The sequence below is a fragment of the Dendrobates tinctorius genome, unplaced genomic scaffold (genome assembly GCF_039654945.1).
Source record: "Dendrobates tinctorius isolate UK_male_01 unplaced genomic scaffold, ASM3965494v1 ptg000468l, whole genome shotgun sequence".
Classification (NCBI taxonomy): Eukaryota; Metazoa; Chordata; class Amphibia; order Anura; family Dendrobatidae; genus Dendrobates; species Dendrobates tinctorius.
This window is the reverse complement of record NW_027362130.1, coordinates 1341010-1354524: the sequence shown is the minus strand read 5'-3', so window position 1 is coordinate 1354524 and position 13515 is coordinate 1341010. Positions and strand designations below refer to the sequence as shown.

General features: G+C 58.6%; 1 protein-coding gene across 3 annotated transcripts in view; it reads right to left on the bottom strand.

Moving 5' to 3' along the window:
* GATAD2B (GATA zinc finger domain containing 2B) overlaps nucleotides 1–13216 on the bottom strand; it is a 77195-nt gene extending 63979 nt beyond the window's left edge. For 2 of the 3 annotated variants that reach the window (XM_073564629.1, XM_073564633.1), the window contains exon 1: nucleotides 13059–13216. The gene's annotated coding sequence lies outside the window, so the exon portion shown is untranslated. Of the gene's footprint in view, nucleotides 1–12907; nucleotides 13029–13058 lie in introns of those variants that run through there. The other variant, XM_073564631.1, reaches the window with a different exon arrangement.
* Nucleotides 13217–13515: the final 299 nt, after the last annotated feature.

The window sequence follows — 13515 nt, the reverse complement described above, 5'->3', positions numbered from 1 at the left end:
CCACAACGTCAAACTTATATCTCTACATTAAAGTATGCCTTCAGTCCAGGAAAGATGACAATATACGGACCCCGAAATGTAGACACTGCTACTAAGGCCTGTTTCACATTTCCGTTTTTTTTGATCAGTTGCAATCCGCCAAAGATGGTAAAAACGGATCCGTTTCCGTTGTGACACCAACGTATGCCACAGGACCGTTTTTTTGATGGATCCGCTGAAGCAGGAAATTTAAAGGAACAGCGTCCTGGAAAAGGAGAGAGAGAGACAGAGAGGTTTTTTCCTGCTTCACGGCTAAAAACCCTGGCAGAGCAAATCTGGAGGACATGCGCAATACAAAATAGCGACCGTCGCTCTGAAAAAACGTTTCAGAGTTCGTGTCCTCCGCCCGGGAGCTGCTACAATTCTCACGGATCCGTCAAAAACGGATGCGACGGACGAACGTCAGTCAAAATCGGCCGCTAATGTAAGTCTATGAAGTAAAAAAACGGGGCGGATCAGTTTTTTTTTCGAAAAGTGACGGATTTTGACTGACGTCAAAAAACGGAAATGTGAAACAGGCCTAAGAAGTAAACCAAGACCATTGACGGGGGCCACAATTGGAAGCACAAAAGGAGCCCCCTGTACCAGCCACACACCAGACACCAGGGAAGTCACCCCGTATTATCCACACGCAAGAAAACGGGAGCCCCCAGTACTATCCACACGCCAGACACCAGGGGAGCCCCCGTATTATCCACACAGCAGATACTAGGGGAGGGGGGGCTGTACTAGGCACACGTCAGAGATCTGGCAAGCCACAGGTAATATCCACATACCAGAGAAAATCCGGATTCATTTTAGTGTATATAATGCACAATACAATCTGTATAAAACATTATAATACACAGCATTCCAACCTGTACATCATCCCCTCTTCCCCCCTACACCGTCCTGTACATCATCCCCCTCCCCCCTACACCGTCCTGTACATCATCCCTCTCCTCGTCCTCTATACCGTCCTGTAAATCATCCCCATCCCCCATACTGTCCTGTACATCATCCCCCTCTTCCTTATCCCCTATACCATCCTGTACATCATCCCCCTCCTCCTCCCCCCTTCTCCTCTATACCGTCCTCTACATCATCCCTCTCCTCCTCACCTATACCATCCTGTACATCATCCCCCTCCTCCTCCCCTATACCGTCCTGTACATCATCCCCCTCCCCTATACCATCCTGTACATCATCCCCCTCCTCCTCCCATATACCGTCCTGTACATCATCCCCCTCCTCGTCATCCTCCCCTATATGATCCTGTACATCATCCCCCTCCTCCTCCCCTATACCGTCCTGTACATAAGCCCCCTCATCCTCCCCCTATACCGTCCTGTACATCATCCCCCTCCTCCTCCCCTATTCCGTCCTGTACGTCATCCCCCTTCTCCTCCCCTATACCGTCCTGTACGTCATCCCCCTCCCCTATACCATCCTGTACGTCATCCCCCTCCTCCTCCCATATACCGTCCTGTACATCATCCCCCTCCTCGTCATCCTCCCCTATATGATCCTGTACATCATCCCCCTCCTCCTCCCCTATTCCGTCCTGTACGTCATCCCCCTTCTCCTCCCCTATACCGTCCTGTACGTCATCCCCGTCCTCCTCCCCTATACCGTCCTGTACGTCATCTCCCCCCTCCTCCTCCCCTATACCGTCCTGCACATCATCCCCTCCTCCCCTATACCGTCCTGCACATCATCCCCTCCTCCCCTATACCGTCCTGCACATCATCCCCTCCTCCCCAATACCTTCCTGCACATCACCCCCCTCCTCCTCCCCTATACCGTCCTGTACATCATCCCCCTCCCTCCTCCCCTATACCGCCCTGCACATCATCTCCCCCCTCCTCCTCCCCTATACCGTCCTGCACATCATCCCCTCCTCCCCAATACCTTCCTGCACATCACCCCCCTCCTCCTCCCCTATACCGCCCTGCACATCACCCCCCTCCTCCTCCCCTATGCCGCCCTGTACATCACCCCCCTCCACCTCCCCTATGCCGTCCTGCACATCACCCCCCTCCTCCTCCCCTATGCCGTCCTGTACATCACCCCCCTCCTCCTCCCCTATGCCGTCCTGTACATCACCCCCCTCCTCCTCCCCTATGCCGTCCTGTACATCACCCCCCTCCTCCTCCCCTATGCCGTCCTGTACATCACCCCCCTCCTCCTCCCCTATGCCGTCCTGTACATCACCCCCCTCCTCCTCCCCTATGCCGTCCTGTACATCACCCCCCTCCTCCTCCCCTATGCCGTCCTGTACATCACCCCCCTCCTCCTCCCCTATGCCGTCCTGTACATCACCCCCCTCCTCCTCCCCTATGCCGTCCTGTACATCACCCCCCTCCTCCTCCCCTATGCCGTCCTGTACATCACCCCCCTCCTCCTCCCCTATGCCGTCCTGTACATCACCCCCCTCCTCCTCCCCTATGCCGTCCTGTACATCACCCCCCTCCTCCTCCCCTATGCCGTCCTGTACATCACCCCCCTCCTCCTCCCCTATGCCGTCCTGTACATCACCCCCCTCCTCCTCCCCTATGCCGTCCTGTACATCACCCCCCTCCTCCTCCCCTATGCCGTCCTGTACATCACCCCCCTCCTCCTCCCCTATGCCGTCCTGTACATCACCCCCCTCCTCCTCCCCTATGCCGTCCTGTACATCACCCCCCTCCTCCTCCCCTATGCCGTCCTGTACATCACCCCCCTCCTCCTCCCCTATGCCGTCCTGTACATCACCCCCCTCCTCCTCCCCTATGCCGTCCTGTACATCACCCCCCTCCTCCTCCCCTATGCCGTCCTGTACATCACCCCCCTCCTCCTCCCCTATGCCGTCCTGTACATCACCCCCCTCCTCCTCCCCTATGCCGTCCTGTACATCACCCCCCTCCTCCTCCCCTATGCCGTCCTGTACATCACCCCCCTCCTCCTCCCCTATGCCGTCCTGTACATCACCCCCCTCCTCCTCCCCTATGCCGTCCTGTACATCACCCCCCTCCTCCTCCCCTATGCCGTCCTGTACATCACCCCCCTCCTCCTCCCCTATGCCGTCCTGTACATCACCCCCCTCCTCCTCCCCTATGCCGTCCTGTACATCACCCCCCTCCTCCTCCCCTATGCCGTCCTGTACATCACCCCCCTCCTCCTCCCCTATGCCGTCCTGTACATCACCCCCCTCCTCCTCCCCTATGCCGTCCTGTACATCACCCCCCTCCTCCTCCCCTATGCCGTCCTGTACATCACCCCCCTCCTCCTCCCCTATGCCGTCCTGTACATCACCCCCCTCCTCCTCCCCTATGCCGTCCTGTACATCACCCCCCTCCTCCTCCCCTATGCCGTCCTGTACATCACCCCCCTCCTCCTCCCCTATGCCGTCCTGTACATCACCCCCCTCCTCCTCCCCTATGCCGTCCTGTACATCACCCCCCTCCTCCTCCCCTATGCCGTCCTGTACATCACCCCCCTCCTCCTCCCCTATGCCGTCCTGTACATCACCCCCCTCCTCCTCCCCTATGCCGTCCTGTACATCACCCCCCTCCTCCTCCCCTATGCCGTCCTGTACATCACCCCCCTCCTCCTCCCCTATGCCGTCCTGTACATCACCCCCCTCCTCCTCCCCTATGCCGTCCTGTACATCACCCCCCTCCTCCTCCCCTATGCCGTCCTGTACATCACCCCCCTCCTCCTCCCCTATGCCGTCCTGTACATCACCCCCCTCCTCCTCCCCTATGCCGTCCTGTACATCACCCCCCTCCTCCTCCCCTATGCCGTCCTGTACATCACCCCCCTCCTCCTCCCCTATGCCGTCCTGTACATCACCCCCCTCCTCCTCCCCTATGCCGTCCTGTACATCACCCCCCTCCTCCTCCCCTATGCCGTCCTGTACATCACCCCCCTCCTCCTCCCCTATGCCGTCCTGTACATCACCCCCCTCCTCCTCCCCTATGCCGTCCTGTACATCACCCCCCTCCTCCTCCCCTATGCCGTCCTGTACATCACCCCCCTCCTCCTCCCCTATGCCGTCCTGTACATCACCCCCCTCCTCCTCCCCTATGCCGTCCTGTACATCACCCCCCTCCTCCTCCCCTATGCCGTCCTGTACATCACCCCCCTCCTCCTCCCCTATGCCGTCCTGTACATCACCCCCCTCCTCCTCCCCTATGCCGTCCTGTACATCACCCCCCTCCTCCTCCCCTATGCCGTCCTGTACATCACCCCCCTCCTCCTCCCCTATGCCGTCCTGTACATCACCCCCCTCCTCCTCCCCTATGCCGTCCTGTACATCACCCCCCTCCTCCTCCCCTATGCCGTCCTGTACATCACCCCCCTCCTCCTCCCCTATGCCGTCCTGTACATCACCCCCCTCCTCCTCCCCTATGCCGTCCTGTACATCACCCCCCTCCTCCTCCCCTATGCCGTCCTGTACATCACCCCCCTCCTCCTCCCCTATGCCGTCCTGTACATCACCCCCCTCCTCCTCCCCTATGCCGTCCTGTACATCACCCCCCTCCTCCTCCCCTATGCCGTCCTGTACATCACCCCCCTCCTCCTCCCCTATGCCGTCCTGTACATCACCCCCCTCCTCCTCCCCTATGCCGTCCTGTACATCACCCCCCTCCTCCTCCCCTATGCCGTCCTGTACATCACCCCCCTCCTCCTCCCCTATGCCGTCCTGTACATCACCCCCCTCCTCCTCCCCTATGCCGTCCTGTACATCACCCCCCTCCTCCTCCCCTATGCCGTCCTGTACATCACCCCCCTCCTCCTCCCCTATGCCGTCCTGTACATCACCCCCCTCCTCCTCCCCTATGCCGTCCTGTACATCACCCCCCTCCTCCTCCCCTATGCCGTCCTGTACATCACCCCCCTCCTCCTCCCCTATGCCGTCCTGTACATCACCCCCCTCCTCCTCCCCTATGCCGTCCTGTACATCACCCCCCTCCTCCTCCCCTATGCCGTCCTGTACATCACCCCCCTCCTCCTCCCCTATGCCGTCCTGTACATCACCCCCCTCCTCCTCCCCTATGCCGTCCTGTACATCACCCCCCTCCTCCTCCCCTATGCCGTCCTGTACATCACCCCCCTCCTCCTCCCCTATGCCGTCCTGTACATCACCCCCCTCCTCCTCCCCTATGCCGTCCTGTACATCACCCCCCTCCTCCTCCCCTATGCCGTCCTGTACATCACCCCCCTCCTCCTCCCCTATGCCGTCCTGTACATCACCCCCCTCCTCCTCCCCTATGCCGTCCTGTACATCACCCCCCTCCTCCTCCCCTATGCCGTCCTGTACATCACCCCCCTCCTCCTCCCCTATGCCGTCCTGTACATCACCCCCCTCCTCCTCCCCTATGCCGTCCTGTACATCACCCCCCTCCTCCTCCCCTATGCCGTCCTGTACATCACCCCCCTCCTCCTCCCCTATGCCGTCCTGTACATCACCCCCCTCCTCCTCCCCTATGCCGTCCTGTACATCACCCCCCTCCTCCTCCCCTATGCCGTCCTGTACATCACCCCCCTCCTCCTCCCCTATGCCGTCCTGTACATCACCCCCCTCCTCCTCCCCTATGCCGTCCTGTACATCACCCCCCTCCTCCTCCCCTATGCCGTCCTGTACATCACCCCCCTCCTCCTCCCCTATGCCGTCCTGTACATCACCCCCCTCCTCCTCCCCTATGCCGTCCTGTACATCACCCCCCTCCTCCTCCCCTATGCCGTCCTGTACATCACCCCCCTCCTCCTCCCCTATGCCGTCCTGTACATCACCCCCCTCCTCCTCCCCTATGCCGTCCTGTACATCACCCCCCTCCTCCTCCCCTATGCCGTCCTGTACATCACCCCCCTCCTCCTCCCCTATGCCGTCCTGTACATCACCCCCCTCCTCCTCCCCTATGCCGTCCTGTACATCACCCCCCTCCTCCTCCCCTATGCCGTCCTGTACATCACCCCCCTCCTCCTCCCCTATGCCGTCCTGTACATCACCCCCCTCCTCCTCCCCTATGCCGTCCTGTACATCACCCCCCTCCTCCTCCCCTATGCCGTCCTGTACATCACCCCCCTCCTCCTCCCCTATGCCGTCCTGTACATCACCCCCCTCCTCCTCCCCTATGCCGTCCTGTACATCACCCCCCTCCTCCTCCCCTATGCCGTCCTGTACATCACCCCCCTCCTCCTCCCCTATGCCGTCCTGTACATCACCCCCCTCCTCCTCCCCTATGCCGTCCTGTACATCACCCCCCTCCTCCTCCCCTATGCCGTCCTGTACATCACCCCCCTCCTCCTCCCCTATGCCGTCCTGTACATCACCCCCCTCCTCCTCCCCTATGCCGTCCTGTACATCACCCCCCTCCTCCTCCCCTATGCCGTCCTGTACATCACCCCCCTCCTCCTCCCCTATGCCGTCCTGTACATCACCCCCCTCCTCCTCCCCTATGCCGTCCTGTACATCACCCCCCTCCTCCTCCCCTATGCCGTCCTGTACATCACCCCCCTCCTCCTCCCCTATGCCGTCCTGTACATCACCCCCCTCCTCCTCCCCTATACCGTCCTGTACATCACCCCCCTCCTCCTCCCCTATACCGTCCTGTACATCACCCCCCTCCTCCTCCCCTATACCGTCCTGTACATCACCCCCCTCCTCCTCCCCTATACCGTCCTGTACATCACCCCCCTCCTCCTCCCCTATACCGTCCTGTACATCACCCCCCTCCTCCTCCCCTATACCGTCCTGTACATCACCCCCCTCCTCCTCCCCTATACCGTCCTGTACATCACCCCCCTCCTCCTCCCCTATACCGTCCTGTACATCACCCCCCTCCTCCTCCCCTATACCGTCCTGTACATCACCCCCCTCCTCCTCCCCTATACCGTCCTGTACATCACCCCCCTCCTCCTCCCCTATACCGTCCTGTACATCACCCCCCTCCTCCTCCCCTATACCGTCCTGTACATCACCCCCCTCCTCCTCCCCTATACCGTCCTGTACATCACCCCCCTCCTCCTCCCCTATACCGTCCTGTACATCACCCCCCTCCTCCTCCCCTATACCGTCCTGTACATCACCCCCCTCCTCCTCCCCTATACCGTCCTGTACATCACCCCCCTCCTCCTCCCCTATACCGTCCTGTACATCACCCCCCTCCTCCTCCCCTATACCGTCCTGTACATCACCCCCCTCCTCCTCCCCTATACCGTCCTGTACATCACCCCCCTCCTCCTCCCCTATACCGTCCTGTACATCACCCCCCTCCTCCTCCCCTATACCGTCCTGTACATCACCCCCCTCCTCCTCCCCTATACCGTCCTGTACATCACCCCCCTCCTCCTCCCCTATACCGTCCTGTACATCACCCCCCTCCTCCTCCCCTATACCGTCCTGTACATCACCCCCCTCCTCCTCCCCTATACCGTCCTGTACATCACCCCCCTCCTCCTCCCCTATACCGTCCTGTACATCACCCCCCTCCTCCTCCCCTATACCGTCCTGTACATCACCCCCCTCCTCCTCCCCTATACCGTCCTGTACATCACCCCCCTCCTCCTCCCCTATACCGTCCTGTACATCACCCCCCTCCTCCTCCCCTATACCGTCCTGTACATCACCCCCCTCCTCCTCCCCTATACCGTCCTGTACATCACCCCCCTCCTCCTCCCCTATACCGTCCTGTACATCACCCCCCTCCTCCTCCCCTATACCGTCCTGTACATCACCCCCCTCCTCCTCCCCTATACCGTCCTGTACATCACCCCCCTCCTCCTCCCCTATACCGTCCTGTACATCACCCCCCTCCTCCTCCCCTATACCGTCCTGTACATCACCCCCCTCCTCCTCCCCTATACCGTCCTGTACATCACCCCCCTCCTCCTCCCCTATACCGTCCTGTACATCACCCCCCTCCTCCTCCCCTATACCGTCCTGTACATCACCCCCCTCCTCCTCCCCTATACCGTCCTGTACATCACCCCCCTCCTCCTCCCCTATACCGTCCTGTACATCACCCCCCTCCTCCTCCCCTATACCGTCCTGTACATCACCCCCCTCCTCCTCCCCTATACCGTCCTGTACATCACCCCCCTCCTCCTCCCCTATACCGTCCTGTACATCACCCCCCTCCTCCTCCCCTATACCGTCCTGTACATCACCCCCCTCCTCCTCCCCTATACCGTCCTGTACATCACCCCCCTCCTCCTCCCCTATACCGTCCTGTACATCACCCCCCTCCTCCTCCCCTATACCGTCCTGTACATCACCCCCCTCCTCCTCCCCTATACCGTCCTGTACATCACCCCCCTCCTCCTCCCCTATACCGTCCTGTACATCACCCCCCTCCTCCTCCCCTATACCGTCCTGTACATCACCCCCCTCCTCCTCCCCTATACCGTCCTGTACATCACCCCCCTCCTCCTCCCCTATACCGTCCTGTACATCACCCCCCTCCTCCTCCCCTATACCGTCCTGTACATCACCCCCCTCCTCCTCCCCTATACCGTCCTGTACATCACCCCCCTCCTCCTCCCCTATACCGTCCTGTACATCACCCCCCTCCTCCTCCCCTATACCGTCCTGTACATCACCCCCCTCCTCCTCCCCTATACCGTCCTGTACATCATCCCCTATACCGTCCTGTACATCATCCCCCTCCCTCCTCCCCTATACCGTCCTGTACATCATCCCCCTCCCTCCTCCCCTATACCGTCCTGTACATCATCCCCCTCCCTCCTCCCCTATACCGTCCTGTACATCATCCCCCTCCCTCCTCCCCTATACCGTCCTGTACATCATCCCCCTCCCTCCTCCCCTATACCGTCCTGTACATCATCCCCCTCCTTCCTCCCCTATACCATCCTGTACATCATCCCCCTCCTCCCCTATACCGTCCTGTACATCATCCCCCTCCTCCCCTATACCGTCCTGTACATCATCCCCCTCCTCCCCTGTACATCATCCCCCTCCTCCTCCCCTATACCATCCTGTACCTCATTCCCCTGCCTCCTCCCCTATACCGTCCTGTACATCATCCCCCTCCTCCTCCCCTATACCATCCTGTACATCATCCCCCCTCCATCTCCCCTATACCGTCCTCTACATCATCTCCTTCCTCCCCCCATACCGTCCTGTAAATCATCCCCCTCCTTCTCCCCTATACATCATCTCCTTCCTCCCCCCTATACCGTCCTGTAAATCATCCCCCTCCTTCTCCCCTATACATCATCTCCTTCCTCCCCCCTATACCGTATTGTAAATCATCCCCCTCCTTCTCCCCTATACATCATCTCCTTCCTCCCCCCTATACCGTATTGTAAATCATCCCCCTCCTTCTCCCCTATACATCATCTCCTTCCTCCCCCCTATGCCGTCCTGTACATCATCCTCTTCCTCCTCCCCTATACCGTCCTGTACATCGTCCCCTCCTCCTCCCCTATACCATCCTGTACATCATCCCCCTCCTCCTCCCCTATACATCATCCTCTTCCTCCTCCCCTATACCGTCCTGTACATCATCCTCTTCCTCCTCTCCTATACCGTCCTGTACATCATCCTCTTCCTCCTCTCCTATACCGTCGTGTACATCATCCCCCTCCTCCTCCCCTATACCGTCGTGTACATCATCCCCCTCCTCCTCCCCTATACCGTCCTGTACATCATCCCCCTCCTACTCCACTACACCGTCCTGTACATCCCCCCTCCTCCTCCCCTATACCGTCCTGTACATCCCCCTCCCCTACACCGTCCTGTACATCCCCCTCCTCCTCCCCTATACCGTCCTGTACATCTACCCCCTCCTCCTCCCCTATACCGTCCTGTACATCATCCCCCTCCCCTATACCGTCCTGTACATCATCACCCTCCTCTTCTCCTATACCGTCGTGTACATCATCACCCTCCTCTTCTCCTATACCATCCTATACATCATCACCCTCCTCTTCTCCTATACCGTCCTGTACATCATCACCCTCCTCTTCTCCTATACCGTCCTGTACATCATCACCCTCCTCTTCTCCTATACTGTCGTATACATCATCACCCTCCTCTTCTCCTATACCGTCCTGTACATCATCCCCCTCCTCTTCTCCTATACCGTCCTGTACATCATCCCCCTCCTCCTCCCCTACACCGTCCTGTACATCATCTCCCACCTTCTCCCCTATACCATTCTGTACATCATCCCCATCCTCCTCTCCTATACCGTCCTCTACATCATCCCCCTGCTCCCCTATACCGTCTTGTGCATCCTCCTCCTCCCCTATACCGTCCTGTACATACCACTCCTCCTTGTCTATACCATCCTGTACATCATCCCCATCCTCTCCTATACCATCCTGTGCATCACCCCACTCCTTCTCCACTATAGGTCTTGTACATCATACCCCTCCTGCTCCGCCACTATACCGTTCTGTAAATCATCCCCCTCCTTCCCTATAAATCATCCTCTCATCACCTATACTGTCCTGAACATCATCCCCCACCTCCTCACTTATACCATCATCCCCCTCCTCCTCCCCTATAACGACCTATACATCATCCCCATTCCCCCTCCCCTATACCGTCCTGTACATCATCACCCCCCTCCTCGCATAAAAGGTCCTGTACATCATCCCCCTCCTCCCCTATACCATCGTGTACATCATGCCCCTCCTTCCCGTCCTGTACACCATCCCCCTCCTCCCTTATACCGTCCTGTACATCATCCCCCTCCTCCTCCCCTATACCGTCCTGTACATCATCCCTCTCCTCCTCCCCTATAACGTCCTGTATGTCATCCACCTCCTCCGATACTGTCCTGTACATCATCCCCCTCCTTCTCGCCTATACGTTCCTGTACATCATCCCCCACCTCTTCCCCATGCCGCCCTGCACATCATCCCCTCCTCCCCTATACCGTCCTGCACATCATCCCCTCCTCCCCTATACCGTCCTGCACATCATCCCCTCCTCCCCTATACCGTCCTGCACATCATCCCCTCCTCCCCTATACCGTCCTGCACATCATCCAATCCTCCCCTATACCGTCCTGCACATCATCCAATCCTCCCCTATACCGTCCTGCACATCATCCCCCTCCTCCTCCTCTACACCGTCCTGCACATCATCCCCCTCCTCCTCCTCTACACCGTCCTGCACATCATCCCCCTCCTCCTCCTCTACACCGTCCTGTACATCATCCCCCTCCTCCCCTACACCGTCCTGTACATCATCCCCCTCCTCCCCTACACCGTCCTGTACATCATCCCCCTCCTCCTCCCCTATACAGTCCTGTACATCATCCCCCTCCTTCTCCCACTATACCGTCCTGTACATCATCCCCCTCCTCCTCCCCTATACAGTCCTGTACATCATCCCCCTCCTTCTCCCCTATACCGTCCTGTACATCATCCCCCTCCTCCTCCCCTATACATCATCCCCCTCCTCCTCCCCTATACCGTCCTGTACATCATCCCCCTCCTCCTCCCCTATACAGTCCTGTACATCATCCCCCTCCTTCTCCCCTATACCGTTCTGTACATCATCCCCCTCCTCCTCCCCTATACAGTCCTGTACATCATCCCCCTCCTTCTCCCCTATACCGTCCTGTACATCATCCCCCTCCTCCTCCCCTATACCGTCCTGTACATCATCCCCCTCCTCCTCCCCTATACAGTCCTGTACATCATCTCCCTCCTTCTCCCCTATACCGTCCTGTACATCATCCCCCTCCTCCTCCCCTATACCGTCCTGTACATCATCCCCCTCCTCCCCTATACCGTCTTCTAAATCATCTCCTTCCTCCCCCCTATACCGTCCTGTACATCATCCCCCTCCTTCTCCCACTATACCGTCCTGTACATCATCCCCCTCCTCCTCCCCTATACAGTCCTGTACATCATCCCCCTCCTTCTCCCCTATACCGTCCTGTACATCATCCCCCTCCCCTATACCGTCCTGTACAACATCCCCCTACTCCTCCCTTATACAGTCCTGTACATCATCCCCCTCCTCCTCCCCTATACAGTCCTGTACATCATCCCCCTCCTTCTCCCCTATACCGTCCTGTACATCATCCCCCTCCTTCTCCCCTATACCGTCCTGTACATCATCCCCCTCCTTCTCCCCTATACCGTCCTGTACATCATCCCCCTCCTCCTCCCCTATACCGTCCTGTACATCATCCCCCTCCTCCTCCCCTATACCGTCCTGTACATCATCCCCCTCCTCCTCCCCTATACCGTCCTGTACATCATCCCCCTCCTCCTCCCCTATACCGTCCTGTACATCATCCCCCTCCTCCTCCCCTATACCGTCCTGTACATCATCCCCCTCCTCCTCCCCTATACCGTCCTGTACATCATCCCCCTCCTTCTCCCCTATACCGTCCTGTACATCATCCCCCTCCTTCTCCCCTATACCGTCCTGTACATCATCCCCCTCCTCCTCCCCTATACAGTCCTGTACATCATCCCCCTCCTCCCCTATACCATCCTGTACATCATCCCCCTCCTGCCCTATACCATCCTGTACATCATCCCCCTCCCCTATACCGTCCTGTACATCATCCCCCTCCTCCTCCCCTATACATCATCCCCCTCCTCCCCTATACCGTCCTGTACATCATCCCCCTCCTCCTCCCCTATACCGTCCTGTACATCATCCCCCTCCTCCTCCCCTATACCGTCCTGTACATCATCCCCCTCCTCCTCCCATATACCGTCCTGTACATCATCCCCCTCCTCCTCCCCTATACCATCCTGTACATCATCCACCTCCTCCTCCCCTATACCGTCCTCTACATCATCTCCTTCCTCCCCCCTATACCGTCCTCTACATCATCTCCTTCCTCCCCCCTATACCGTCCTGTAGATCATCCCCCTCCTCCGCTGTACCGTCCTCCATACGTTCTACCTTTCCCGTAGATCAGTCCCCGTCTCACACACATTTCCCGTTCACACCCGCATTACAGCGCCCACATTTGTGGCGCCATCCTTCCTGCTCCTCCTCCTCCTCCTCCTCCTCCTCGGCCACGATAGCGCGGCCATCAAATCCCCGGCCCTACCTGATTGATATCTCCAGCTCTAGGAGTCTCACTGCGGCAGACACCGGCCACACACAAACAATGACTCTGATTGGGCGACAGCCAAGGCACTGAGAACCGCCCACCGGCTCAGCTGCTGCTCATGATTGGTTACCACTGGCGGGGAACCGGCGGAAGTGGGTGGAACTAGTGAAATGACCAATGATCTTGTCTTATTATGTCAAGCAAAGGGGAACAGACGCTAAAGACTGCCCAATCAGCGAGGAGAAAGAGTTCTAGTACCTATTCTATGATTGGCTGTCTGCTTTGATGGACAGCGCCTTCGTACAATCATGTTTTCAGAGGGTTTTGTGCGGGCGGAAACTTCAGGAATAGGTGACAACCGACCGGATTGACTGCATAAGGCGTGGCATTACCTACGAATGACAGCAAGACTGGCCAATCACAGAAGTGCCCCACTGTGTGAATGACAGGTCGT